At 45.3% G+C, this 27,499-nt stretch overlaps 1 long non-coding RNA gene across 2 annotated transcripts in view; it reads left to right on the top strand.

Annotated features, from left to right (window-relative positions):
- LOC135313794 (uncharacterized) overlaps window positions 1-27,499 on the top strand; it is a 217,291-nt gene that overhangs the window by 188,443 nt on the left and 1,349 nt on the right. For both annotated transcript variants that reach the window (XR_010373293.1, XR_010373294.1), the window contains 6 exons: window positions 13,014-13,106; window positions 13,414-13,589; window positions 21,081-21,179; window positions 22,413-23,527; window positions 23,657-23,757; window positions 25,303-25,359. This is a non-coding gene — a long non-coding RNA (uncharacterized LOC135313794). The remainder of the gene's footprint in view (window positions 1-13,013; window positions 13,107-13,413; window positions 13,590-21,080; window positions 21,180-22,412; window positions 23,528-23,656; window positions 23,758-25,302; window positions 25,360-27,499) is intronic.

Raw genomic sequence — 27,499 nt, 5'->3', positions numbered from 1 at the left:
ATTTACACCTCAGACTTTGCCAAATAGGTTTGTTATTTATAGCAATAGCAGCGGTAATGTTCATCAGTTGCCATGGACATACTAAGCTCACCAAATATAACAGTGAACCACAATCTGCGCTGGAGTCATTTTAAAATGCTTTCATGCTGAGTGAAATAGTTTGTATTAAATTTAAGAGTAAAATGCTAGGTTTCTCTAGTGCCCTTTCTGGGATTTCAGATATAAAAATGGAAATACTTTATTGGAAATTTAATGGGAAGAGCAGTGCTGTATACAAGAACCCTAAAGAACTTATTGTCACTAGGCAGCGTTCAGGATCACAATTTACTGTGCCTAAAAAGCGGAATATATAATGAGAACACCTAGAATTCCATTAATAAGGATTTATTTTTGAAGAGATTAAGAACTAAACGGAAAAAAAAATTTGTAAGTTAACTCTTAATGGCAGCACATTTAGGGGGCCAGTAACTGCCTTCTGCATTGTTGGCATCTTTATTTGAAGCGGTCGGTCAGCGTGTCTGACATGGGGCAGCAATCACGCATGCAGACCACTGCTCCGACCAAATCCTCCTGTTCTGCAGCTGGGAAGCAATCCTCATTTCTGAAATGCCGGACCTCCAAAATATTGCTGGAGATGCAAATTTTTCTTTGTTGGGATAATTTCGGGAAAGGTAGAGCGATTATCCAAGATTTTATAGATAGAGCCTGTGAAAAGGGTTAAACCTGGGCAGGGAGATCTCAGTAGATATTTAAGATATTTACTGGTTACCCACTGACCTGGCCTTCCCCTTCCCCAGCCCAAAGAACAAATCCAGCAGTAAAAGAACAGCTGCAAGCTGTCAGGTTTTAATACCTATAGATAAGGTGATTCCTTAGGGGAGACTTGCTCGAATGCATAATAATATAACCAGGAACCGTAAAAGACACTGAGATATATTAGAAGATAAAATAAAGAAGGCTGAAGTTCAAACACAGAAAAATCTAAGCTTTATATGGTGAAAGGTAAAATATTTCTACAGATAAGTGGAGGCTCTTGAGTAAGGAACTGTTTGAAAGATCTGGGAGGCTGGTTAAGTCTCTGGGGATGGGAGTTTGAAGACTTTACACAATACAGGTACCAGAGGAGGTGGGTTGTGAGAGAGGGCCCAGCGGAGGTGAAAGATCACCCGCAGGAGCCGGTCTGAAGCAGAACCCGCCTGCTGCAGCGGTCGTGGGGTCTGAGAGGCCAGGAGGGACCGAAGCATCGCTTTGGGCAAGTGGAGGAGCTGCAGGTAACTGGGGAGCTCCCGAAGAGCAACCCTAAATAAAAGCAGCCTCCTATTAAAGTGGAGACTCAGTCGTGCTGTGGCAGAAGCACTGAAGGACAAGGCTGTCTCTGAGGCTCTGAGATATCTTTCCAATGTTGTTTGCAATATTTTGTGCTAAAATTGAGAAGGTTTGAACTGGATTGCGGATAAAAGTATCTATTTTGAAGGGATTCTTCCAGTGAGCCTTTTTGGATTAATGTTGTTACTTTGTTGTTGTTGCTTTTTGTTTTTAACTTGTGGTTTTTTAATGCAGCATCATACTGCAAATCCCCTCAGTGGGACTATATTTTAGTGTGAGCCTGGTCTGAAAGCTACAGCTGAGAACAGCATGTGGTTTGATAATGTGGCAAAGCATCCATCTCCACTGGGAAGCGAGCCTAGTGCTCACCGGGTTTAGGTGGCAGGCCTTAGTTACACCCTTCGCTGCTGTGCGCCCGCGTCTGAGGCGAGCCCCGGCGCTGGATTTTCATGTCTTACTGGGCCCATCCTCTCTCGTGGCTCGGATCAGATCACATTAGTACTCACCTGACTTTTGCAAGGCTGTGTTCTTGAATGCATTTTTGAATTTAATCTAGTATTTGTGCAGGGGCCAAGCAACTGCGGCCCACGGTGGTGGGAACTGGGCTTGGCATCGCTAGCTGGGCTGGCAGCGATTGCTGGTTTTTTGGGGGGCGGTGGGTGAGGGTGCCAGCAGTTTGTGGCCAGGACTTAAGTACATTCTGGGGGGGAAATCTGCTGATTCAAGAGAGAGCTGAGGGCTTCTGGGACTTCTCAGCACTGGGATCGGAGCAGGTCATGCTTTGGGAAAGTAGTAATAGGAGGAACTCAAGGATCAGTCTTGCCAATGAAATACCTGTACTTAATCTAATATTGTAAGATTTTAACAGTTCTATGGTTCAAGACACAAAAGTGATTATGAGCTGGCCTCAGTGAAAATGAGCTTTCTAAAAGTAATTTGCAAATGTAATTGTAGGGTAGGGAGTGTTAAATCTTGTCAGTAAGACTTTTGGTGCTGGCCTTTGTGGGTTGCAAAGTGCTCATATTCCTATCCAAGCTCTTCCCTGCTGCAAAAACAACCCAGGAGCCTGCCCCTCCATAGTAGTTGTCTCTTTTCTTCTTCTTTACCTGAATGGAGGCTTGACAGTTCTCAAATAGACTTAGATATACTGCAGGTATTTTATAGTTTTAGCATGTATTGTTGTGCACAATGTGTAATTGTATTTACTTGCCGGCAGTAAAGAAGTTGTAGGAATAAAAAAAACCAACCCCACGTTACTGCTGTATTCTCTTCCTTGTCATACAATGTGGTGTGGGAGAGATTACTTTTCTGAGATAAAATTGCAGCATATGAAGTCCCACACTGAGCACTTCAATGCATTTTTCTTACAGGGAAAACAAATATGAACGAGAATGGGAACAAAACTCTGTTTCTTTTGTTCAGTTTTACTTTTTCTTAGTGTGGTTTTTTTTTTTCATGTACAAACTTTTGCCAGGCAAAAGAGATGTGCGAGGTGAAAATGGAGGGAGAACTGTTAAAAATAAAAACTTACACGCCCTTAAAATCCAGTAAGTGTTAGCCCTTCAAATACCATTCCTTTTCCCTGAAGTGCAGGGCAACATGGCTAAACAAACTATCAGGGTTATTTATAATTATCAGAGCTACAGCATTAGCAAAGCAAGGAGAAAACACAGTGCAAATGATCCCTCCTTCACTGTGCTCGCTGCATCTCGTGAAAGCGTCCGACTGCACTTCAGGGCACCTTTGTGCAGCAGAGGATGCCAGCAGGACCAGTTTCTCTCCCTAGATCCTGTCTGTGGCCATTCTTTCCAAACAGGACCACGTTTTGCCTAGACAAAGCACACTTTTGACTCCAATTTTAGAGTTCACCTGATTTCAACTATCCTGCAGCAGTTAGCATAGCTTTCTGAAGGCAAGGAAACCCCTGATATGTGGAATTCAGTAAAAATTGGTCCTGTGTAAGCAGGGGTGCTCTGGCTCAAAAAAAAAAAAGGTTTATTGAAACCTCTCTGGAAGCAGAGGGAGACATCAGTGAGGTCCGTGTGCGTGCTGCTATTTTAGCCTAACACAACAGCAGTGTTTCGTATTCATAAAGCTTAGCTCCAGCTACTGCAGAAAAGTTGGGGAATTATCATTTGCAGATAAATCTTGTATCTAAATTGTACTTCTTGGTTGCTAATTTTACTAATTAAAATATCTATCAGCCGTGCACGGCCTCAGGCTGATTTAGAATAGGAAGATGACTGTCTTCAGTTTAATGAGGACTTGTACATGAACCGCAAATTCCTATCCGAATGGCTGTGCTGTAATTTATCACCGTGTTAGGGCTGGAACGTTCCAGCGCTGGAGAGATGTTAAACGTGTACTGAGTGGATTTAGACAATAATATGCCTTATTACAGAAGTGCTTGGTAACGCAGTCGCTGAGCCGTAGGATGTTGTTCTACATTGGAGGGACCTGTGTCAATAGGACAAGGGGGAATGGTTTTAAACTAAGAGAGGGTAGGTTCAGACTAGATACAAGGAAGACATTTTTTACGATAAGGGTGGTGAAACACTGGCATGGGCTGCCCAGAGAGGTGGTCGATGCCCCATCCCTGGAAATATTCAAGGTCAGGCTGGACAGGGCTCTGAGCAGCCTGATCTGGTTGAAGATGCCCCTGCTCACTGCAGCGGGGTTGGACTGGATGCCCTTTAAAGGTCCCTTCCAACCCAAACCCTTCTGTGATTCTAATTCATACATTTACTTTGCAGCTTCAGACAGACTGTAAAATGTACAAAGCAGTGTTTGCCTAGAGCGTTGCAATTTAAGTACAATGTTTTTCGTGGAACTTCTCATCAGATTTATGTTTGCGTATCTCCTCAGGGAGGAGGGAGCAGAGGAGACGGGCTGTCAGGGGCTGAGCAGCAGAGGAGGTTGCAGACATCCGTGGGAGTCCTCTGTGGGAGACGTGGCTTTGTAGGAAGCACGGCACTGCTTTCCCTGCGTGGGAGTGGGGCGGAGGCGTAAGATGCTGTTCATTTTGGGAGCGAGGGGCTCCTGTGGGAGCAGGACATCGTTAACACAGTGGGGAAGAGGCCGCCCCATCTCCCAGTGGGGATTTCCACGTGGGACATCCACCTTCTCTCCCTTGCTGGCTTTAGGCAGGGGGAAATCTCTGTTTTCTGCTCTTCCTTTGCATTTGAATAGGAAACAACATTCCCTGTTCACTAATGTGCATCATCAGTCTTTCGAAGATGCTTGATTTCTGTTTGATTCTTAATTATTATAATAGTTAAGGTACTTAACATGCTTTAGTGATTTACTTCACTTAATTGGATGTAGTGATTAGAATATCTTTTATATAACCCTCACTGCAGTTTTAATTTAAGATTATAATCTCATGCTTCTTTTCAGCTCCTCTAGCTTTCATTTAGATACTGGTTTTTCTTTTCTGATTTCATTTTGTTTATTCATTTTTCCTGCTGATTCAGTAAACATGCCGCTAGGATGATTTCTCAGAAACCTGAGTGTGGTTATAAATTCTTTCATTTAGTGCAGACACTAATGAATTAAAAAAAAAAAAGAAAATGACGTATGAGGCCATAGTCAGCCTCTGGAGTTGTCTGTTGCATTTTGCAGCCATTTATTAGAATTAGGGGAAGAAAAAACAAATTAAAAAAAAAAAAGCAACTTTTCTCTTGATGGGGTCTAGAGGGAACACATGAAATTAGGAGATGGAGTACGACAGTGTAACGTCCTCTTTGTGCATGCCATGTCCTGCCTTAGTAGGTGGGTGATGTACAGATTAAGATTGTAGTATTATGACCCAGCATGTGAGATTTTGGTATTATTACCCGGTGTAGGAATTGTTCTGGTGAAGGGAACTGAAGCCTGAGTAGGTTCAGCCCCGCTTGCCCTACGCTGAGGGCCCCAGCACAGGCACTGGGGAGGAGGATGGAGAGGAGAGAGTGCTGGGAGCCAGGCTGAGAAGCATCACTGTGTAATTCGAGAAACGAGCAAGCACTTCTCCAGAGGGACTGCGGTGGATTCTCCAAATTAGTTTGAAATGTGGAGTAGCATGTCCTCTTTTCCTCTTGCTGATGCACAAAATCACACAGATAATCCAGCCGGCTTGTCACTGTAGAAATATATAGTATCTGTATTTTGTGTCCTTTATAGTGCCAAATCCTAAGCGTCCACCATCGCTATCGGCGCTCCTTTCAAAGGGAAAGGGCCAGCACAGATATGGACGTGCACGTGACACTCAGAGGACTTACAGGTCCGGCAGGAGAGACGCGGTTGCTTTGTAAGATATTCCTGTTTGCGATTAGTTTAAGAAAACCCAGAGGTCTGTTTTACAGGCTTTTCTGTGCTCAGAGGTTTGGCCACCTGAAACACATGGAAGCAGGCAAGCACTTTATCTGCTTTCTCTTCTCTTTGCCGGCACAGATACTGTTGGAGCACTAGGAATATGGTTTGCTTGAATTCTGAAAAAGAACTACTATGAGAAAAAAAAAAAAAAAATCCTTATCATTAAAATGTAACAGTGACCCTGTTCAAACAGAATAAAGGATTAGGTTCCCAGTGTAGTGCTCCTGATCCTGCCCAAAAGTGGCCGCTCAGAGAAGGGAAGCAGGGCTTGTCATCCCCCATGTGCCACCAGCTCCTGTGCTGGCAGTGCCTGGGGCTGGAGACCGGCTCGAAAAAAAGGGCCTCTTCCTTTTTCTGTCCAAGGCAACTAATTAGGTGAAAGCCTTGGGTACATGCAGGGCACCAGAAACAGTCTTTGATGCATTAGTTATTTAGCCTGTCTCATTACACTTGTGTGCCACTGCACTGTATTGCCTTCCCAGACCGTGTGAATGCACCTTCCGAGCCAGATCCTGGTGCCTTTAATCACTGTGAACTGAACTTCATTCTGGGAAGTGTCCCAGTGAAATCAATTAGGGTTTGTGCAGAGCAAGGCACTGCTGAACACGGCTACGGGTACCAGAGCCTGGCCCTGGGTGACCGTGGCATCTGCTCTGGCCGTACTGGAGCATCACAGCGCTCAGTGAGGAAAGCAGAGACTGTCACTACATTAACATGCAACATTAAAATGGCTCCAGTGTTTGGATCTGCCAAGTATCAGGCCTATAATACATGTCCTAAAGCAGTCAAACTGTTGTTACAAGTGCAAAAATATTAACAAATCATAGGTTGTTTAAATGGAATCATTTAGGGCTCATCTGGCTAATGAGGAAGAAGAAACTGAACGGAACACTTTTCAGTTTTACGGAGACGTATGAGATCAGCTGCTCGTAGGAAGCTATCAGTGTACATACCTCGTTAGCTCCCTTGTGTGAAATTCCTTATCTGCGTCTTATTAGTCTTTCATTAATTAAAGCTACAGAATCCAGTATTTTTTGTTAGCTGTTCTCTCAGCATGAAATTTGGCTAATTCTTCTACTATCGGAAACAAAGCTCAAAGATTGAAGTTTATTCTTATTGTGTTCTTTCAGTTATTTATTTCATATTGCTGTCATGCATCGATGAATTTATACGATGCTCTGATGACCTTTAGAAATTCTTCTGATTAAATGCTGTTCTTCTTCATTATGACATTTCTGTACTTGTACTACCAGACTTGATGTGTACAGCTTAATAACACAACCAGACATGAATGCTAATAACTTTACAATTCATTGCATCGCTATTTTTTAATGTAGATGAATTTTAAAACAAGTTTCTCTTGCTGCGGGCTAACATGAATCATATAAATTAGAAGGTAACAAAAGAACATATTAGCATTTGTTAGCCTGGATGCACAAATTTTGTAGTAACAATTTTAATATGTACTACAACTTTTCCAGCCTCAAGTTTAATATATACTACAACTTTTCACCCTCGATTTTTCAACCGACATCATAATTGAATTGGTTTCCTTCTTGCCTACGGATAATGATTTTACACTGATGGAATTGTTATTAGATTCTAAGGATTATACTGATGTTGCCTGTTTTACATAGAGCTAAAAAAAAAAATCAAAGTTATTCAACTGTAAAATACTTTCACAGAAAGGCTACTCTAATTCTGAGATAGACGAACTGATTATTATGTTTAGAGTTGTTGTTAATATCCAGCATCCATAACTGGTGCAAACGTCTTGGCATAGCTCTGTGCAGCGGAGGTAGGGGGCTTTTGAAAACCCAGCCCCATTGCAGGTTCTTGAAGTCTGGCAGGTGGTAACTTGCCGTTGTGGAGCTGATGCTGTGAAAGCATGTGTTCGTCGAGGTGGGAGATGGCTCCCTACAGATGTTCACAGAAATTACACGGAAACCTCCTAATGTACAGACACATCCTCTGGTAGTGGGACGAGCAGCAGAGGAAAGGCGAAAGAGGTGAAAAAAGAAGGCATTACCTAGGGGACAAGAGTCTTTACCGGTAGGGATCTGGTTATCTTTTCAGTTTGTGTTTGGAAGATCTGCCCGTGCTCCCCCACACCTTCCTAAGTGTTAAAACAGTGATTTAACTGGTCCAGAATAGGTGAGAACCAGCTGACCTGCATCTGCCATCTTCTGTCTGCGCATCTGAGCACCGCTTCTCGGATGCAGGGAGGGAAAAGGTAGTCCAGGCTAAGCATAAATGAGAAATTTCTGCTATCCTGAAAAACATCAACATTTCATGGGTAATTACGCTTTAGGCTGAAGAAATAGCTGTTGAATTAATTGATTTTACACTTACTTCCTGATGCGCTAAGTGGGCGTTGGTCGGAGTGAACGTGTCAAAATAACATCTTCAAAAGTGTCAGTGATAAAAGGCATTGTATCTATATCCACTGAGAAATCAACGTTTAGAATACAATATAATTATCTGCGTTCTTTAATCAGACAAAAGAGGAAGAAAAAATTTATTATTGCCTTTACGTATATTAAACATTTTTGCAATTTTTACTTGTCAAATATAGAAGTGTCGGGAACTGAAATTAAGCAAGTAGACGCTCTCTGACCTCCTTAAAGCTGGGGGTTAACCTTAATTAAAAAAATATTTAAAAATCATGTTTCTCTAAGCATCCATTTAAAATGGTTTGAAATCACAGGTGAAAGACCAGTCAGCATAACTCAATGGACTGCCTTTCTGCATGATTTTAAAAAGCCTTCATGCTTCATTACTGTGAGGGATGTCACTTCTAAGGTCACAAAATGTGATTGCTTTCCCACTCTTATGCTTCAGTCAGTTTTATTCACTATAGAAAACAAGAGTAAGGAGCAGCACCGATTGTAAACCTGCACCTACTCAACTAATTGTATGCAGAGTGATCAATATATGAAATCAAATGCAATGTCCGTGGTGCATTAAGACATTATCAAACTACTGTGCTTCTTGGCTGCTTTAATACGCCTCAAGGTATAGCGCACCACTTCAGTTCTACGTGGTTCAATAGTTTCTTTAAGCTGAGATGTAAACATGTCTTTTAAAAAAAAAAAAAAAAGCCAACCTAAAGCTAATAGAGCTGCATTGAATGAATCTCAAACACACGTTAAATTTTCTTGACACCATTACCCTCTTCCTTTGGAAACTTCAGAGGGTTCTTGGCTAATAATAAAAATAAGGGAAAAAAACCTGTAAAAACAAAGCAAGAAAACTCAGCGGCCCATCTGCTTTCAACCTTTTGCTCTTTGTCCTGGGTATTCACAGCAAAGGAGACAGAATCCCATCAAGCTTTCTTTTCAGCGCTGTGCAGTGCTTGATACTATTTCCTATGCTCGAGTTTTTGCCTGTAACAACAAAACAAAGCAATTAGGTGGTTCTAGCAGAGTTAAATCAAGACAATAGCAGGAGACAAGATCTCTGGATTCCAACCCAGGCTCTGCAACTGATTTATTGAACAATCTGTGGTAAATTGTTTAACCTATTTGCTGCTGATCCCCTGTCTTTACAGTGAAGGCATTAAGCCTTACCTACCCGTAGCATCACTCACAGGGCTTGTTGACTTGTATCTGTGCGGTGCTTTCGAAACGCAACGCTCCGTAACGTGGCTGTGCCGAGATGCGGGAGTCCGCAGCGGGGAATTGGTCCTGGCTTGGCTTTGCAGATGTTGCTGGCAAGTCCCTCTTCTCACCCTATCGTGGGAACAGGGCGCTTGGACTCCCCGCAGGTGCCTGCCTGTAGCTGTGTGACGTGGTGTGAGCTGCCACGATCCTCGGCAAGGGGGAAGCCCCAGGTGAGCACCTCCTCTCACTTTGGCTGAAGGTGACATGCTTGGGCAACCCAAGGAAAGCGTGTCCTTGTGCCGTGGGCAGAAATGTCCCTAGCAAATCCTGGGGCTGTTTCCAGCCGCTTGTTGGTGTTGATATGGACCTGGCTCATCCTCTATGAGGACAGAGTGATGCCACGGCGCCAAGTCAGCAGTGGGGCACCAGCGAGCTTCAGCAGGGTGCAAATTCACCCACTGTCTTTTAGTTCAAGGTCTAAATCTGTGTCTGTGTGGATGCTGGGTGCAGAGCAGATGAGAGGGTATGGTCCCCCAGCCCTGGTGCCTCTGCTGCTTGTATCACTTTCACGACTGGCATCAACTTCAAGTTTTTGCTCCTCAAAGCTTGAAGTCATCTAAAAATTGACCAGATTTCTGTAAATCTCTAGAGGAAGAGTAAAATCTGTTGTTGTTGTGATAAAACCTCATTACAGACTTGGTGTTAGATTTCATAAGGAATCGGTTTGTGAAGCATCTGTTATTACTCTGTCAGAGAAGGTGGAGAAGAGCAGAACTACAGAGAAGCTTTATGTTGAATTTGGGGGCTCAGGCATAATTGGCAAGTTGCTGAAGACTTGCCACGTGCTGTAACGAAAGGGCTGCTGTCAAAGGCGAAGCAGGTGTAAAAATGTACCTTCCTCAGCTGCTGTCCCCTCTGGTGAGTTCGTCTTAATTTTCAACCCTTGATGGAGGATTGAATTTTTAGATAGAAAAGGGAATGTCTTATTTTAGCGAGACCTCGGCATCTCTTAGTGCTCTTCTGTGGGTGTCCTGTCTGCACAGGCATGGGAGGAAAGGAGCTTGGGTCCTTGATGTATCGCTCAACCTCCCAAATGATCATAAGGCCTCTCTAGGGGATGGGCTGACAGCAGGAGAGGGCAAGCTGGGGAAGTGACTGTATCCCTGGTTGTGCGACATCAACAGCTAAACGTGCTGTACCACTGGGCTCCCCGATAGCCATGACTGGAATTTCCACTGGGAGAGAAGCTCAGCTGTGTGGGGATAATCAAGGTAAATATAGAGGTTTCCAGGATGGATTTCCTTGGCAGGTGTCAGAAGATTTCTAGGAAGGGAACACTTGAATTGCTTCTGCTTTGGTAGCTGTAAAGCCTCAGAAATGTAAGGAAACTCAGACCACAAGCTTGGAAACGACCTTGTCCTCGGTACAAGTTATCCCAGTGTGGAGAGGTATAAAGTATGTCCAATGAGCAGATGCGCTCCTAAGGACACATCACCATTTGGCAGACCCAAGCTCTAAAAGTGTTTCCCTGTGGCTGTGACTGTAGTTCAGACACGCGTTAGCTTTGAAGTAGCTGGCTGGGATCTTGCGAGCAGTTCTGCTGCAGCAGGGCTGACCTCAGCACGGCTGCAAAGTCCACCTGAGAAGCTGAGAGGAACAGTGGCGTTTTAGAAATTTCTGCATCCTACAGGTTTATGTTTGGGCAAAGAGGGTGCTAATGCTAGCCCGAAACTCATTTGGAACTGTGCAGAGCTAACACAGATCGCTCTCGCAGGAGCGGCTACGAGACAGGTATATCCTGCAGCTCTCCTCCCGCCAGGGCAGACCGCGCCTTGAATAGTTCGGATGCATTCTGGTAGACTTTGTGGTCTCTCTCTTTCCAAAGAACAGGAATAGGGATCAGCAGTTACAACAAGACAGCTGAAGAAAAGGTTTATTTTTCTGTTATTTTCTTCCTAAAACAGCATTTCATTTGGTGCGAGTGTTAATATTGACAGGCGTATTTTAAAATTTGCAAATGCACATTAGGCAGAGATGGTGCCTTGGTTTTTAATGTTTAATGCACATAGTTTAGCTGGCATGCATTAATCATATTCCTATTGCCTTTGTTATGTTAATGGGAGAAATAAGCTCTTGTTGGTTTTTTTAAATAATTTTAAAAAAAAGAAAAAGGGTTAGACATTTTTTTAAGACGCATTGTATATCAGCAGCTAATGAAGAGGAAATAATGATGACTCTGCACTGTAATATGTATTAGAACACTAATTAGACTATAGCAGAACTGCTTACGGATGTCTTTTAAACACCTGCTTGGTAATTTTCAGCCCCCTGCGTTACTCCATTTAACAAAGCATGCGTGATGAGAAGGCAGAGTTAAGACTTAAATATAGAATCATTAAGGTTGGAAAAGACCTCTAAGAGCATCAAGTCCATGAAACACAGTAGACATCAGCCTACATTTTTGTCTTTTGTTCATTCAGCTTTACAGATGTTTAAGAAAAGGGTGATGTGGATGGTTGCTGAATAGCCCTTTGTGTTGCCCGTTGCAGGTGAAGGGAATGGAGTCAGATACGTTGTTTTGTAACGTCTCTGTGACCGTACAAAGGCATTATGGTTTCAGGGCAAGAATTCCTGATTCAGACTGTTGTCCTGCATGTATACTAGGCCATAATGTTATATATTGCATCTCCGACATTCGCTTAGCATTGATTTCATTTTGAATGTGCGTTTTGGAGACCATTAGAAGCTGTGCATCTAGAAATAATGTTGTCTTTAATTTTTAAAGCTATGTGCTGAAGTCTCCTCCTTTTACTGTAATAAGAAACCACAAATATTTCTACTCTACGTCTTACTTGCTTTTACAGTTTTGTCCCTTATGTAAATAATTGAATTATAAACATGAATTACAAATGTGAACCCTCAGCCTAATAGCCTACAATGAGAATAATAAAAAATCCTAATTGCAAAAGCAGTTCCCGTATTTCTGTGATGGTCCCAGGCTTCATCTCTGGGCTTTGAGCTTGCACTAAAAGAAGCAGATATTGTCAATGACTTGTTCATAAGAACATCGGTGCTAAGATAGCAAGTGCTTGCTTTGCATTTTTGTGCCCAAAACATTTCTAAGCTTCTCCCATATTACAGTGAAAACTGTTGGCATGAGAGCGTTTGTAGTTAAGCACATGCTGTACCATCTAACTTTAAACTTGGTGTGCATGGCGGTACCCCCCAGGGAAGCCAGCTTAGGGCCGTGGCCAGAGCTCCCTTACCCGCTTACAGAACGAAGCCCACTCTCAGGAAAGGTCTGCGTGGGACAACTTCATTTGTTTAGGCTGGAGCACGATGGCTAAGGTTTGGACGATCCCTGCCTTTCAAACAGCAGGGCAGCACATACGCAGTTGCTTTCGACTGAAGGCTTAGTTGGTCCTTTCTTAAAGGCCATCGAACTTTGGAGCTCCCATTCTGAACGATAAATGGTGGTTTAAACTGATGATACAAAATTGCTGTAGAAAATCAAGGATGTGCAAATATTTTAGTGGTCTCGGACTAATGTATAACAGCACTGGTTCAGTCTGTGGGGGTTTTTTTAAGCTTCTGTAATAGATTAATGACTCCTGGTGAAGTTTTGTTTGCTGCTTGTAGTGTTGAGCTTATTGGCAGTCATTCCTCAGTATTCCCCAAATACTGAGTCTCTGTGGTGATTCAGCTTCTTTTTCCTCACTCCTCTTTCCAAAGGCAATCTTCCCTGACTGTGCCATTAATGTGTTGTAAGATATGGAGCTGTTTGTGCGCGAAGGCCTGAGCAGACCCCAAATGAGCATGCTAGAGGTAAGCAACTCTGATTCAAAGCTTTTTAAATTTTTTTTTGATCTTGACCATGAAAACTTTTGACTGATGTACTAAATCCCGAGGTAGTTACACATTTAAATGCTATATGACCGCATTTCTAATAAAAATAATGCATTTCAAAGTAATACGCAATATTCCCATTTTAGAGGGGTGTCAGAGAGAATTTTTTCTATACTTTGAAATTTTTGGTCCTATCTGCAGTTTTATATAACCCTATTTCAGGTGGCCTTTGTGAGCTACAAATGTTTCCATCCTGTATGTAATATCAGTTTTCCCTTACACACAGGGATGCTCATGCTTTATGTAACTTCTGCTCCGTACCCTAAACGTAGCAGTAAAGCTTGGGTGACTGAATGCAACACTCGCAGAGAAGACATAGCTGAAAGGAGAAGTTCGGTGGTTTGCATCGGTAGCGTTTGGGTCCCAGAATGGTAACAGATTTACAACCTGCCCCAGGACCAGGTAAGAGGTGAATGCAAAGGTGTGCAAAGTAGCATCAGACGCCATAAGCCAGCATGATGACCAGATGTGGATTTGTTGAAGGGCGAGGGGGAAAAGGAGAATCTCTTTTCCTCTTCCTCCCTCCTCAGCGTGTGGTCTGATCTGGACTGTGGTCCTGCGCTATATGGTGACAGGCAGCGGGACTCCTGGAGGCAGACACATGGAGTCTTTCAAGGTGCTTCGGGTCTAGGAGGGCTCTCTGGAGCTGGGTGACAGAGCAAACCTCTGGGACTTCGCAGTGTCAAATGTTATCGCTACTAGATGCCCTGGGGACTGCGATATTGGAAGAAGATGCCTTTCGCTAGGAGGTTTACAGGCAGAAAGTAACTCCAAGTGTAAGACGAGGGACTTACCTAGATACAGACGAACAAGCAGCTAAACCACTCCCAAAACCCCAAGCAATTTTGTCACATTCATTATCAGGATAAGTAGTGGTCTCAGCACACCAGGAGCCTCAGCACTGTCAGCGCTTGTGGGGGCAACAGAGCAAAGCATAAACGCATCCATGCAAGGGAACTGGGAGGCCAGAACCCGAGTCTTCCAAAGCCCCAGGTGGATGTTTTGCCTTGCTAAGCAAGTCTGCTCGCTTGGTGACACCAGCTGTACCTACCCACTGCCCCTGCGTAACGCTGGCGGTACCCCTGAGGGTAGCTGCTGTCAGACCTGAACTCACCCTTCAGTGAAGCGCTGAACAAGTACATCTAGGATTTCTGAGTCAGGCACGCTCGTCTTTAAAATAACATTCTTCTGAGGTTAGGCACTTTCCTTCAGTTATGTGAGAAACCACCTCTCAGTACCGTGAGAGGAGGAGGAGGGAGGGGAAGGAGGGCATCTTGAAACAGGGCTTTAAGTGCAGTTATCTGAGGGCTTTTTGCCTCTGCTGTCAGTGTTGGGGTGTGTTGCTGAGGGGGATGTGTGAGATGAGAGCTGTCCCCGCCTCCGTCTGCTCCCTTCCTCGTGGCTTCGGAGTTGTGCTCCACCTCCAGAGGGGATGGGACCACGTGCTGTCTTGCCAGCGTGTGTGAGATCGATGACGAGTCCAGAAGAACTGAAATAATAACCCTCTGGAGGGTATCTGCTCCTTTCTGGGACTGGATCGGTCTATCCAAGGATCCTTCCCTACCAGCTCCCCAGTGCATTTCAGGTGAATCCAAAGATCTTAGCTTCTATTGCTATTTAATTGCAGCAGTATACTTGGGCATAAGCCATATCAGTCTAATCACAAACTCAAACAAACCAACAGTCATTCGAGTCCTTTATATATTGGCAGGCAAAAGCAAGCCCTCGCCTTTTATCCATTCTGCATACATATAATTTTTCTGCAACCTGCATCAGCGCCAGGAATTCAACAGCTGAGACCAACATTTATGTCAGTAAATCCAGTGCATAGGTCTGCCTCTTTCCTGAATATTCAAATACGCTGCCACATCAGTGTTTCTCGTTTGGAAGACAATGACAAGGGTCATAATTTTATTCTTTATCTCCCACTTCACCTTGCTCCTGAATGCTTCAGAAAGGGAGGAAACGGCATGCTGGGTTGCTCGGTGGTGTTGACAGCAGCCTTGCAATGCTTGACCCTTTGTCAGGGCATCATGGAAGGATGAGGAGGAGTGAGAAGCACAGCTGAGCATCTGTGCCTTGCAGCCCTGGCTGGCCGGTGCTGGTGGTGGTGAGGTGGTACTGCCGATGGTGGTGGGAGGGAGATGGTGGGCGTTAGCCCTGCCCGCCTCTCCATCTGCGCAGCGCAAAGCCAAAGGGCAGAATTGCCACGTCAGGTAGGAAACCTTCAGCCTGGTCAAAAATAGGTCTGATTTCGGAAGATGAGAAAAGTTAAAATGGAATTCAAATGCCTTGAACTTCCCTCAGGACTGTGTTGTGAAAAGGACAGTGGCTTTCGTTCAGTTGCTTTCCAGTCGCGATGCATTTACATGCCTAAAACGATACAGCTGTCATAGCCCTGACAAGTGCTAAAACACACTTGTTAAGGTCACCGATACCAGAGGAGTGTATCTCATACAACGTCCCAGTGTATCGGGGCCACTGTCACTGGGAGCGGGGGCCGATGTCAGACACTGCTACAGACGGGATTGTGACCCCGGCATCTCGGCGCGGCCGAGCCGGCACTTTTCTCGCCTCTCTTCCTACGGAGAGCTGTGTAACGCTGCTCCAGCTAAGCGGGGGGGAAAAAAAGCTCTAAACATGCATGACCTTTAAATTCAGGCTGAAGCTAAAAGATCTGCTGCTAACTGAAAATCTGGGGTTGCTTTCATGTGTCTGAGCACTCAGGGAATAGATGTAGCTTAACATGCAAATGCAGGGCTTCCTGCAGAACGACGCTGCTTTTCAAGATCTCTCATTTCACGCTGTTACCGCTCCATGCCCTGCTGTTTCTGTGAAAAGAGCCTCTCTGAGGAGACGTTTCCCACAGACAGAAATCCAACTGATGTGGTAAAAAAACCCAACCCAACAACTTACATTTTAATTTCTAAAACATGTGGTCTCCATCCGCTACCTGTCAATCCGCATCTTTTGTGCTGCTGGTGTTTAGAAAACAGCCAGCCACTCCCTCGCTTTCCTGTGTATATACTTTATATGTTGGTCTTCATGTCTTCAAGAGAGTCACTCCTGAAGTCGGGAGCCAGGAGCCCTGCCCTGCCGTAGGTGTGCAGAGGAAGACTTTCCCTCTGTGAACAGCGATGCTCCAGCGCCTTTCGGCACGTTCATTTGTCCATCTGTTTTCTTGGTGTACGAGTTACCGTGCTCGAATAGCTTAGGTTTTCTGAGCATATAGAGAAATAGATGTCCAAAAGCTTTTCTTCTTATCACTAAAGGAAAATGCCTAAAAAGCTGTGTACAGCGGCTGCCTGGTAGGCGCCTTCCCTCGAGGTTACGGCCGTGACTTGACACCAGCAGAGTCCACTTGCTGCAGTAATGTTTATTTGGCACTTCAAATATCTTCCTTGAGACACCTGGACGTTATGATCTTCTGTCTTTAAAGCAAAGTACGATATATTGTTGATGGGTGGAATAGAGAAATGTCACACATTTTTCTGTAATACCTTACATTTTTATTCTCTTGTAATTTCAAGTATTTCTCATTCTATGCCACTACCATATAAATCAACATTATAAGCATATTGTTCCTCACAGTGTCTGCTTATATTTTTAAGCTTGTCTGGTTATTTTGACAACAAGAGACATCATAAATTATGTAAGCAATTCCTCTCCTTACAAGCTGGTCCCAGCCCTGTGCTGCCCCGATAAGAGCAGCGAGACAGAAGCTGCTTTAGTAACGGCAGGACTCGTGTGACTGCACTTCAGCTGTGCTGTGACCAGAGACTAGAGCATGTGCAGTGTTGGAAAGGAATTGAAACAGCATAGACTGGGGGGGGGGAAAGACCCAGATCCAAGCCCGGCTGTGGTGCGAGACCCCTCTGAGATTTGGGAAGCGCGACTCGCGGCAATTTAGTCTTGAAGCTGTGGCTGTGACCGTGCCGCGGGCCGTATGTGACGGGGCCTAGTTAGCACGTTATCTGGGTCTAGAAACCGTGGTGCCCTCACCTCTACAGGCTGGGCTCTCAGCCCAAACAGGCAGCTGGGAGTTTAGGGTTCTAATCCGCAAGGCTTCAAGAAAATCAGAGGTAGTGGGTTAAAACCCCTTGGGCAGGGGAGGGACCTGGACCTGTCCCACACTTTCTAGCGCATGCTGCAGTTGAGCAGGAAAGCGGCCACAAGCAGCAGCATCTTGGTTCTTACTTAGACTCAGAGAAGAGCAAGAGTCTTGCTATTTCCTTGAAGGAAAGGGAGGTGCTGGGAAGACATGCCCTGCTCCTCGCCTCAGTACCTGGGCTTTTATTAGATTCCACCATGATGTTCATATTCAGAGGTCAGCCTCCTGACCCTTCAGCCATCTTTTTCATATAAACAATCATTACGGACTAATTGACAATCTTGAGGGCTGGCAGCAGTTATCTGGGACAGATGGCCTCTGCTGGGAAACCTCTGCCTCTGATAGCTCCGAAACATGACATAAGTCTCATCTTTTCAAGACAGTCTTTACCAGATGGGCATAATTTAAAGCATGGCCGTTCTCGTTTCTTCCTAGAGGATGGCTAATTAACTGCAGAGCGGGTGGCTCTGCTCCTCTGAGGGCAGGCAGAAGTGAGTGTTTGATATCGAAACATTTACGGGTTTGGTTTCAGCGCATCGGTGAGAACAGATGATGAACTCGTTAGAATAAATATCGATAAGTGTATTGAACTTCCCATATTTTTGAATTTACTAGAGCTGGCCAAAAAGAGGCCATTTCTTGAGAAATATATTGTGAGAAAATGTCTCTCTTATCTCAGTTTTATTATTGTTCTGCAATGACCGACCCTAAGTCAATTTGTATTTTCTCTCATCAGGCCTATTAGTAGGCTGCTGCCAAAATTTGTGCTCACAGCTGAGGAGCTCAGAGAGCAGCTCAGAAGAGGAGGTTGAACTAAAGCTCTTGTCTTGCTTTGTGAGGGCTCTCTGCGCCAATCCCGTTGTTTCTGGCAGTCGTTCCCCAATCAATAGCTTTGTCATTTGACCTTAGAGCCTTTGGCTTATTTACCCGGGCTCCTCGTGGCCCTTGGTCTGCTGCTCGGAGGCGGCGTCAGCCCCAGGCTGCGGTGGGATACTTTATTCTCTTTTCCTCTTGTGCATCAAAATGGCTCTGAAAAATTATTCTCCTTCAGGCAGAAAACCCTGAAAACTCTGGATCTTTTCAATGAGATGCATAACAAACTGTGCTGATTGCCAGCCTTGTCTCTCTTCTCCTACATGAGCTATAAAATACCTCTTCCCCTCCCCAGTTGAAGTAGAAAGGGCCTATTTTTATACGCTTTTTACAAGCGTGTCTACATGGTAGAAATGAGGAGTTCTAGCTTATCTTGTGTTACGTAAATATTTCTGTGCTTCTAGAATAAAGTTTTTCTTTGCCTTTGATCCAGCTTTCTTGTAGTCAGTTTAACCTTCAGAAAGAGTCAAAAGAGATTGCCATTGGCATTGTTCCTGAGGAAAACTGGAGAGAGAAAAGAAAACTCACAATTACCGATATAAACAGTTCATTTAGAAATGGATGGCTAACTATAGGAAAAGGTTGTCTTTCGGTGTCTTTTTAAGTAAATTTTTGCTTAAAATAGCTGGGACCAAATGTAAAAATAGCATTTACCTTGTTTGCGTAGTGTTACAAGATGAAAGCGGTGCATTTCCAGCAGCCTGGGAGGTGGCTGTGCCCCATCCCTGTGCCGTGGGCAGGATCTCCAAATCCCATCCCCTGGGCTGCGGCGGAGGGACGGGGTACGGCCAGACGTGGGAGCGCTGCAGGGCTGGATCGGCGGCTTGTCCCCAGCACGCACACGCTACTCGGTGGGGGCCGTCACCCCGATACGATCCCTTTCAGCTGTAGTTGTTGGACAGTGTCAACAGAGAAAAGGAACAGTTTGAGTCTGGTTATAGATGATTTTCTCAACAAATGGATGTTCCTGGTGGATTACGGTTCTTAAAATGTTAATCATGCTTCTTTAGAAGTATGGGGAGAGGCAAAGCAGCTCAGGTGGGGAGGAGGCAGCGAGAGACCTGGGAGAAGTTGCTGTCTCCAGCGCATTTTGCTCATTAACCTCCTAAGTGGAGGAGGCAGTTTGAAATGCTGCTGGTGCATTTTGGCTACAAGCACTGAAATGGGTCTTGAACTTCATATGTGCTAATGCCAGCGGTCATGGGGCAGAGTACCTTGTACGGACACGGGTTAGGGGTGGACCTGGCAGTGCTACATCGATGGTTGGACTCAGTGGTCTGAAAGGTCTTTTCCAACCTAAATGATTCTATGATTCTACAGGAGCGTATACATATGGTGGAAAAGCTGTAGGTTTGGCTGGAATTAGATGAGGTAGGCTCCTGGGGTTAAGTGGTGAAGTCAGCTTTGGGTCAGTGGCTGAACTGTGCCCTTCATAGTACCAACTGCTGTGAAGGCGAGGCTGGAGCTCAGATGTGCCCGTGGAGACAAGAAGGGGTCGGTGTGGTTGGGGGGGACGAGGTGTGCCCATCACACTGTTGTGGGGAGCTGTGTGCCCATACGGCTTCACTGTGCGCCCTGCTGTGCCCCAAGGAAGCGGCTGGGGACCGCTGCAAGGTCCCCTCAGTGCAGAAGCTCCCGTGTGCTCTGCATTTCTCCGGGCTGTGCCCTGGGCTCGTTCCCGGCCCGCTGCACAGGGTTACCACCACGGCTGCAAATGCTGGAGTCTCGGACTCCGGCGTTTCTCCAGCTCGTCCGTGCGTGCCTGTCTTCGAACAGGCTGTGCGGCGCGCGGGACTTCACCCTGTTTCAGCACCTATTTAATGAAATACTTTCAGTGGTGGCAAGTACTGGTGTGTTAAAACCTGGCCCAAATCCGAAACCAGATGTTCAACCTTGTGAATATGAATGAGTGGAAAATACTCTAAACTTGTGCTTGGGTTGATAGACAAAGATTAATACTCATTATAAAGGAAAGAGAAGGGGTACTTTGCAGCATCGTTCATAAATGAGAAGGATTCCTGGAGAAAATTAAGATTTTTACTGGAATTACTTTTATCCTTCCATATATTTGTGGCCGGAGTTTTAGCTGATTGCTTTGGGCTGTGCTGGGGGGGTGGGGGTGAAACAGTCTTTCCAAAAGAAAATTTTAGGACAACTTCAAACTCCCGCAAGAAGAGGTTGGTTCTCGTCTTCACCTATTTCACAGTGATTTATAATTAGGACCAAAACACTACTACTAATGGGAGGAAAAGATGCAAGCAGTGTGTAGTTTCAAAATGCTTAATTATCAGTTAAAAGTGATTATACGGAAGATATAATAGTAGAGACACTGTTATTTGGCAGTGTTTTGGGCAGAAAGAACGATAGCAGAAGGCCTGGCTGAACCCATGCTTCTGTGCCAATGACTGGGGCTATTAGCATGATTGGGTTGACGGTTGGACTTTTGATGATCCTAGAGGTCTTCTCCAACCTTAACGATTCTGTGATTCTAGGGTTTCCTATCTGGAGAAGACATATACGTGGGATTTTTTTATAGGTCTTGTGTGTATGTTTGTGTGGATGTTTACCAGGTCAGCTGCTCTTTGAAAAAAGAGGGCATACATTTTAAAAAATAAACAGATGACAGTGTTAACAGTGTCAGGGATGTGAAGGAACCAGTGCGAACCGCCGCTCTGGGCGTCTGCCTGAAGCCTTCTGGTAACTCTTCTGGGAACATGGTCAGAAGTAAAACTTGGCTGAGCTTTGCTCTGCCTCGGTCCTCTCCTTGTTTAGAAGGGCAGATGGATCAGTCAAAATCTGCTGAAATTCAGGTAAGGGTTTCATTAACCTTGGATCAGACCCTCAGCACTGGATACTCTGGTTACTTGAAAATAGGTAATTAATGGCGCTTTATTTTTCATGTTTCCAAGGCAACACAAAACCCCAAAACATTGCTTTCCAGTACATGAGCAGAAGCTTTTGGCTGCTGCAGAAGAGATCCCCCCGTCTCTTATGAAGCTGCTGTAAAGGTACCAAAGCCATATTTTCTGTCGTTATAGCCGATTTACATCCTATAACCAAAAAGTAATGACGATCAGATGCAGCTGATGAAGTGATCTGTTCTTAACTGCAGAACAACTCATTCAGTCAGCTGAGAGCTCTGCTGTTCAAATAGATAATTAGTGTTGTGACAAGTGTAACTTTAAATGCCTCGGTTTGGTGGCAATGTTAGGAAGTGTGACAAAACCTAAATTATTTGTCTGCTTTAACCATGGCCCTGCTTGGATTGCTAATGAGAGACATTCTCGTTAAACACATCCTGTTTGATAGACTCCTTTACAGGCCCTCAGTTGGGAAAATGATTTATTATTTGTATCATAAAGGGCATGAAAGAGAGGGCTTTTCCTTCTTTTCTCTGACTTGCTTCTTTTCATGTCTTTAGCTGATGTACCAGGTCATTGCTTGTGTTCCAGCACAAAAGGGAAAGATCCCCTAAAATGAAACCACCAGGGAGGGCAATCCCGATGGGCGCCTCTCCTGCCTGTCGATATTCCTTCTAAATTAACGGGCTCGGGAAGTGCATTTAGGTGCTCAAATCTCAGGGAAGCGTTCGCAGCACCTTCCCTGGAGGTGACAAAAAACAATAATCGATCTGCTCTTCTGTTCAGGGCTGCAGAGCAACGAGTGCAGAGCCCTAAAAATAAGTCCCTATGTGTGCTTTGGAAGTACCTGCCCCGGTGTGCTGTAACTCTGCGGCAGGGCGAGGAGGCCACCGAGGCCCCTGGAGCTGGAGGATGCTGCGTTAAGTGCTCAGGGAGAGCAGGGGGTCGCTCTGGAGCGCAACTGCCTCTCGCTTTCATTGAAAGGCAGCATTTTTATGTTTGCGTTATTAACGGTCAGTTGGTTTGGTAGCTGGTTTTAGGTCCTGCCCTTGAGCAAGGGCCTGCAAACCCTTCCCGTGTGCTGCTGGAGGGTTCCAATCCTGCACCCTCGGCTGGCAACGGAGGAGGGGAAGCAACAAAGTGTCCCTTCCCTTGCAGCTGGGTCATTCTGCATCCCGTGGAGTGCAGGATTTGGGAGGCTGGAGGCTGAGCGGGCAGCAGGGAGCCGGGCTCCCAGTAGTTGCTCTTTCCTGATGGACAATTCTGGGATGTCCCCGTCCCAGGAGATGCTTTGAGCGTAAATTGTCATGGGCTGAATTAATGGACATCTTGAAGTTGTATTGGCTCCTAACGGGATGCTTTTGCTTCTTCCTTTTTCAGCATTTGCCAATGCCTTGATGTTCTCCCACCTGAAGGGAATTAATTGTCGAGATGAAATGAAGAGCACAGCACAGGCAGCAGGCATGGTCCAGGCCTCGCAGGTCTAATTATGCTCTTAAAGGGTAAGAAAATAATCTTAGGTACATTGGGAGGAAAGTCTCTTAGTAATGCTACATAGGGTTACTGGCGTGTCTCCTGTATTTGTGCATTAAAAAAAAAAAAAAAGACAGACTTTCAAAGATACTTCCTGACCTCAAAAAGATCAGCAAGGAGCTCAAGAAAAGAGATTTAATCCCAAATGAGTTTATCAAGTTTTCTTGACCCTTAGAGATGGGAAAAAAGCAAAGGAAAGATGCACATGAAGGTCTTGTGAAATTCTAATACTAAGGCACTCCCATGCTCAAACTGAAAAGTCTCAAAACAAAGAGAGTTCAAAACCAAAGAAAATTAAGAGCATGGTGTGAATGACAATAAGTGCCGTGGCAGACGCTGCGACACGGCAGTTAAAGCTGACGAAAAGGACCCATGAAAGGGAAGGCGAGTGGCTGTTTATCGAAATATCAAGCTGTTGGGGAGGGGAACTTTCTGATGCACCTAATGAGAGGCAGGACGGAGCCAGAGGACTGGCAATGCACAGCCAATGTCAGCAAGAGGAAAACATGGAAATAGACTCAGAATTGGTGACAGGCTCGGGTTATTTTAGACGGGCAACTATCCGTAGTCGTGGAATGTGTACGTATGCACACACACACGTACTCCGAGGATATCTCCTAGAGATAGCCGCATTCCTCTGGCGAAGATGAGACGCTCCCGGCTGCTCAGGTCGCACCCACCGCGCGTGTTAGAAGGACCGTGCGGTAGCAGAGCAGTTCCCTGCTGAGAGGCAGGACGGCGGCTGCGCGGCAGGACCGAAGGCCTGTCCCGGAGAGGATGCCCTCTGCCAAGGGCAGCGCGGCGGGACGCGCCGGTCTGTGGGAGGGCTGCCAAGGGAGCCGCCGTCTGCATCCCCTCGTCCTGCAGCCAGCGCTGTGATGGAGTGGTAGCGACCGGTCCCGCTGACGCTAACGAGACGTCTGCATCCTTAGCCGACCTCGGGAAGGACGTCCAAGCTGAAGGTGAGACGTTAATAGCACCTCTGAGAAACAGCTCCCGTGTGCGCGGGCTGCGGGCAGGCTCTGCTTGCTGAGGCTGTTGAAATAGATCTTAAGCTTGGAAAAAGACAAATGTCTATCCTTTTTTTATAGGCTGTACATCCCGCTTCCCGGTGAGACCCAAGCTGTACGCACGCCAGGGAGGCAGCTGTGAACTGTGAAAAGTCTTTGCGGAAAAGCTCTTTTCTAAGAGGGTAAGACTGATAGCTAGAGAGGGAGTTGGTGGCGTACCATCTCCCCCCATCATGTTGCAGCTTGCGCTATGTACGCATCAGATTTAAGGAAAAGTGGTGCCTCTTTTTATCGAGCGGGCTTGATAAACCAACGGTAACGTACACTCAGTTATATCTCTGCTAAACATATCCTTTTTTATTGCTTTTCGGGAGTTCAAAGCATTAGCATAAAACAGTCGAGGAGGTGGTTCTTCCTAAGAGAGCGAGTGCCTGTTTACAAACTCGTTTTATTTTCACAATATTCCATTGTTATTTGTTTCAGACAGAAACCTGTCAGATTAATGCACTCCCGCATGCAGGACAGCTTGCCTTATTGCCTGTTATTAAGATATATATAACGTGACAGGCGCTGCCCACTGTCTGCATTCCACCAGTGAAAAAGGCAAATTCAGTAGAAAATGGAGATCTCCAGTATTTCTTAGGGCTAAAGTGATATTAGTTTTTAACTCATTTTGTATTCATAGAGGGTCCTGCATGTTCGCAACAGATCCCAGAGAGTAAACTGTCCAAAGAAAAGGTGTTTAATTCTTATACCAGCTACCTATGAGAAATTCAGACTTGAAGCACAGGAGGAGTTACCAAGTCCCCTCATATAAAATTATCAGGAAAGAATGAAAAAGAAACAAACCAACCCAACATTACTGAGCCGGCACAAGAAACCCTTTGGAACGCGAGTCTTGGGGGCCTAGCGGTGCGGCGTGGGAAACTGTAAACCCACGCCTAAAATAGCCCAACCAACAGCCCTCATCCTCCAGACCCCAAAGGCCAGACCCACAGCGCTCCTGCTGCCTGCGGTACCGGCCTCCAGCACCGTTACAGCTTCCAGGGGAGGCACACGCAGGTGCAACCAATTTTTTTTTAAGCTGTACCACATCCCTTTTCCTTCGGTGTGCGTACCCAGCCGGCGGCAGGACTCCCGTATCCCTTCTCTCTCTCACAGTGACGGTTCGCATCATTGCCCAGAAAAAAACCCAACGAGTCGCCCAGTTTTGTGTTGCACTAACCGTTCCCAGCACGACCCCTCGGACGCCTCCGAGGCGATGCCGCTGCGGGTGCTCGCCCCCACCCCACCCCGCTGCGCCCACCTCTCGCCCTCAGCGCCGTAGGGAGCGGGAGAAAGGCCTGGCTCGTCCCTCCGGGGCTTCGCCTCCCCCGCTCCCCCCGCTCCGCCTCCGCCTCTGCCCAGCGGTTGGCTTTGCTCTTTGGTAGCCCTCAGCATCGCTGAACAGCTTGGAGGAATTCAGCTACCTCTTTGGCTAGGGTATTAAAAACCATACGTTTTACAATAGTGTTTGTGTAAAAACTATGACTCAAGCTTACTATTGTGTTCTACTGGATTTCAAGTAATAGCAATTTTAAGTGACAAAGTGCTGGCTGTTTTTGGTGCAAGTAAAAGTGGAACGGCACAAATACCTTCCCCATCACCCGCAGTTCCAGTCGTACAAGCGCTGTTATTCATATTTTTCATTATAATTGATGTTTTCCTTTCTTTTTTTCCCCTCCCAGGACTGAATTGCTGAACTCGGTTAGTCACAGAAGCTGCTCTGGAAAAGCCTGCGAGAGGTAGGCTGGCTCAGGGACCGCTCACGTTATCCCTCACGGGCTCTTCACCTTTTCCTCATATACTTTTCCCAATAACAACTTATTTTTTCCCAACTTTCCGTGGAGACTCAAGTCAGTTTTATTACCGCAAAGAAACATGAACTGAACACTGGGGGAACTAGAGAGCGAGGCCCTTGGCCGTACACTTGTAAATGTGCTGGGGTTTTCATTAACTCTTACTGCATCATCTGGATCAGCGCCCTGTTAACAAAGGTAGAGGCCAGGCTTTAAAAGCTTGAAATACATAGTTCTGTTTTGTCTGTGTTCCCGGTGGGAAGGTTTTAGCGCTAGGCAGGCTCTGGCTTTATGGCACGCCGCAGTCCGTACGGAACAGGCAATTTGCAGGGGAGAACAGGCCCTGAAATGTAATGCTAAATAGTGATATACTAAATAAATTCGTATGAAGAACTAACCCTTCTTCAATGGCGTTACTTTGTTTTTAGTTTCCGAGGAGAGGGAACAGCCTAACTGGGGAAACCAAACCAGGGAAAGCGAGGCTTCTGTCCGTCGTGCGCCAAAGCTGTGGGCAGAGGTAGAGCTCAGAAGCGCAAGCTGAGCCGTGCGTGCCTGACTCCTCCGGAGCAAGGCTGGGGGTATTTACACCTCACTCCTCTCCTCCCTGGGTGTATGTGTTAGGGTTTTAGTCTTGCTGGAAGCAAAGCAACTGCGAGGGAGACCGCTCCTATCCTGCCAGAAGTTAGCAGAAACACTGCAGAACACGGACAAGGAGTTTTAGATGCAGTAAATCCGCGTGCGTGCAAGTATCTAATACGGCCAAGCAACACTACTTTGAAATATTCTAGTATCCCTCAATGTAATAAATATTTTATTAGAGTAATAGAAAAAAATGCACACAGATAACCATAGGATACACACACAACTGGAAGTTTAAGGATAAATTTCAAACTTTTCAATATGAAACAAGGTACTCGGTACATATCTCATGGAGATATATAACTAGAAATTAAATAGTACAATGTAATCGCATGAAAATGGCAATACAGGAACATGGCCTAGAATTCTGTGAAACGAGAATAGAAAGAATCACCCTTTGTTGCATGAAACATAACTATATACTTACTAGTCACACCTGGTTTTCCATCTCCCCCCCACCCCCCACCCCCACTTGCAAGTGTCAGAAAACATCACTGGTTAGCCACACTGAGAAGCAACTAGCCATGTATAGCTATGTATGTACAGTATATACAGCTCTTGCTTACTTCAACAGTTAGTGCGCATTTTCATCTGGATGTGATACTAATAAGGTAATTTGCTATTTGAATGCATATCAAGGTATTTTTTTCTACAGTGCTACCATAATTTCATTAATCCCGGTTCTCTCGCTCTATAGTTGTGTGTGTTGTAATAACACTGTGAGATGAAAAACCCCCAGACCTCTCTAAAAGGACGCGCTTTATGTCACATGAACACGTGCTCTACCATGTATGCGGGCAGCTCTCTGAAAGGTTGATTTGACTAAACTCGCCAGTGCAGAAGTCAAACGTACCAGGTTTAATGTATCTTTAATATATTGCTATGAAAGAAAGCAGAGATCTCTCTATAATAGCAAGCCTGAAGTGTCCTTGTCTAATTTTTTTATTATAACCTATAGTATTGCCATAAACTCACTAGAATCATGAGGCAGCAATGGGTGCATTGGCCAAATAGTTCCGACTTGGCTGAAGAGCAGCAGGAAGGAGAGTTACGAAGGTAACACTGGCTTAAGGATGAGTTTACAGTGCAGTGCGGTAGACAAAGGAGCAAGATTGATTTGGGGCTGCATATTTGGAAGCACCACATCACAAGGTCGGGAGGTGGTAGTAGTCCCTTTTCATAAGGCCATGGTGCAGCTGCATTGCAATAATGCTTACGACTGGGCACTTTTGTTAGTGAAACACACTGACAGGAGTTCAGAGAGGGGCAATAAAAAGGATCCTGAGGGAGAAAGAACCTGGTTATGAGTAAAGACCCTGGTTAAGAAATATAAGGTGGGGATATAAGGAAATTAACTTTGAAGTCTATTGATGGAGAGGAAGGTTGGGTGCTTCGAAAGGTACATAGACATACGCCGCAATAAACCAGAGAGCCGTCTTTGAAACAT

The sequence above is a fragment of the Phalacrocorax carbo genome, chromosome 6, assembly GCF_963921805.1.
Source record: "Phalacrocorax carbo chromosome 6, bPhaCar2.1, whole genome shotgun sequence".
In the NCBI taxonomy this organism is placed as follows: Eukaryota; Metazoa; Chordata; class Aves; order Suliformes; family Phalacrocoracidae; genus Phalacrocorax; species Phalacrocorax carbo.
The sequence above is the reverse complement of the archived record's forward strand: the minus strand, read 5'-3'. Positions and strand labels throughout refer to the sequence as shown.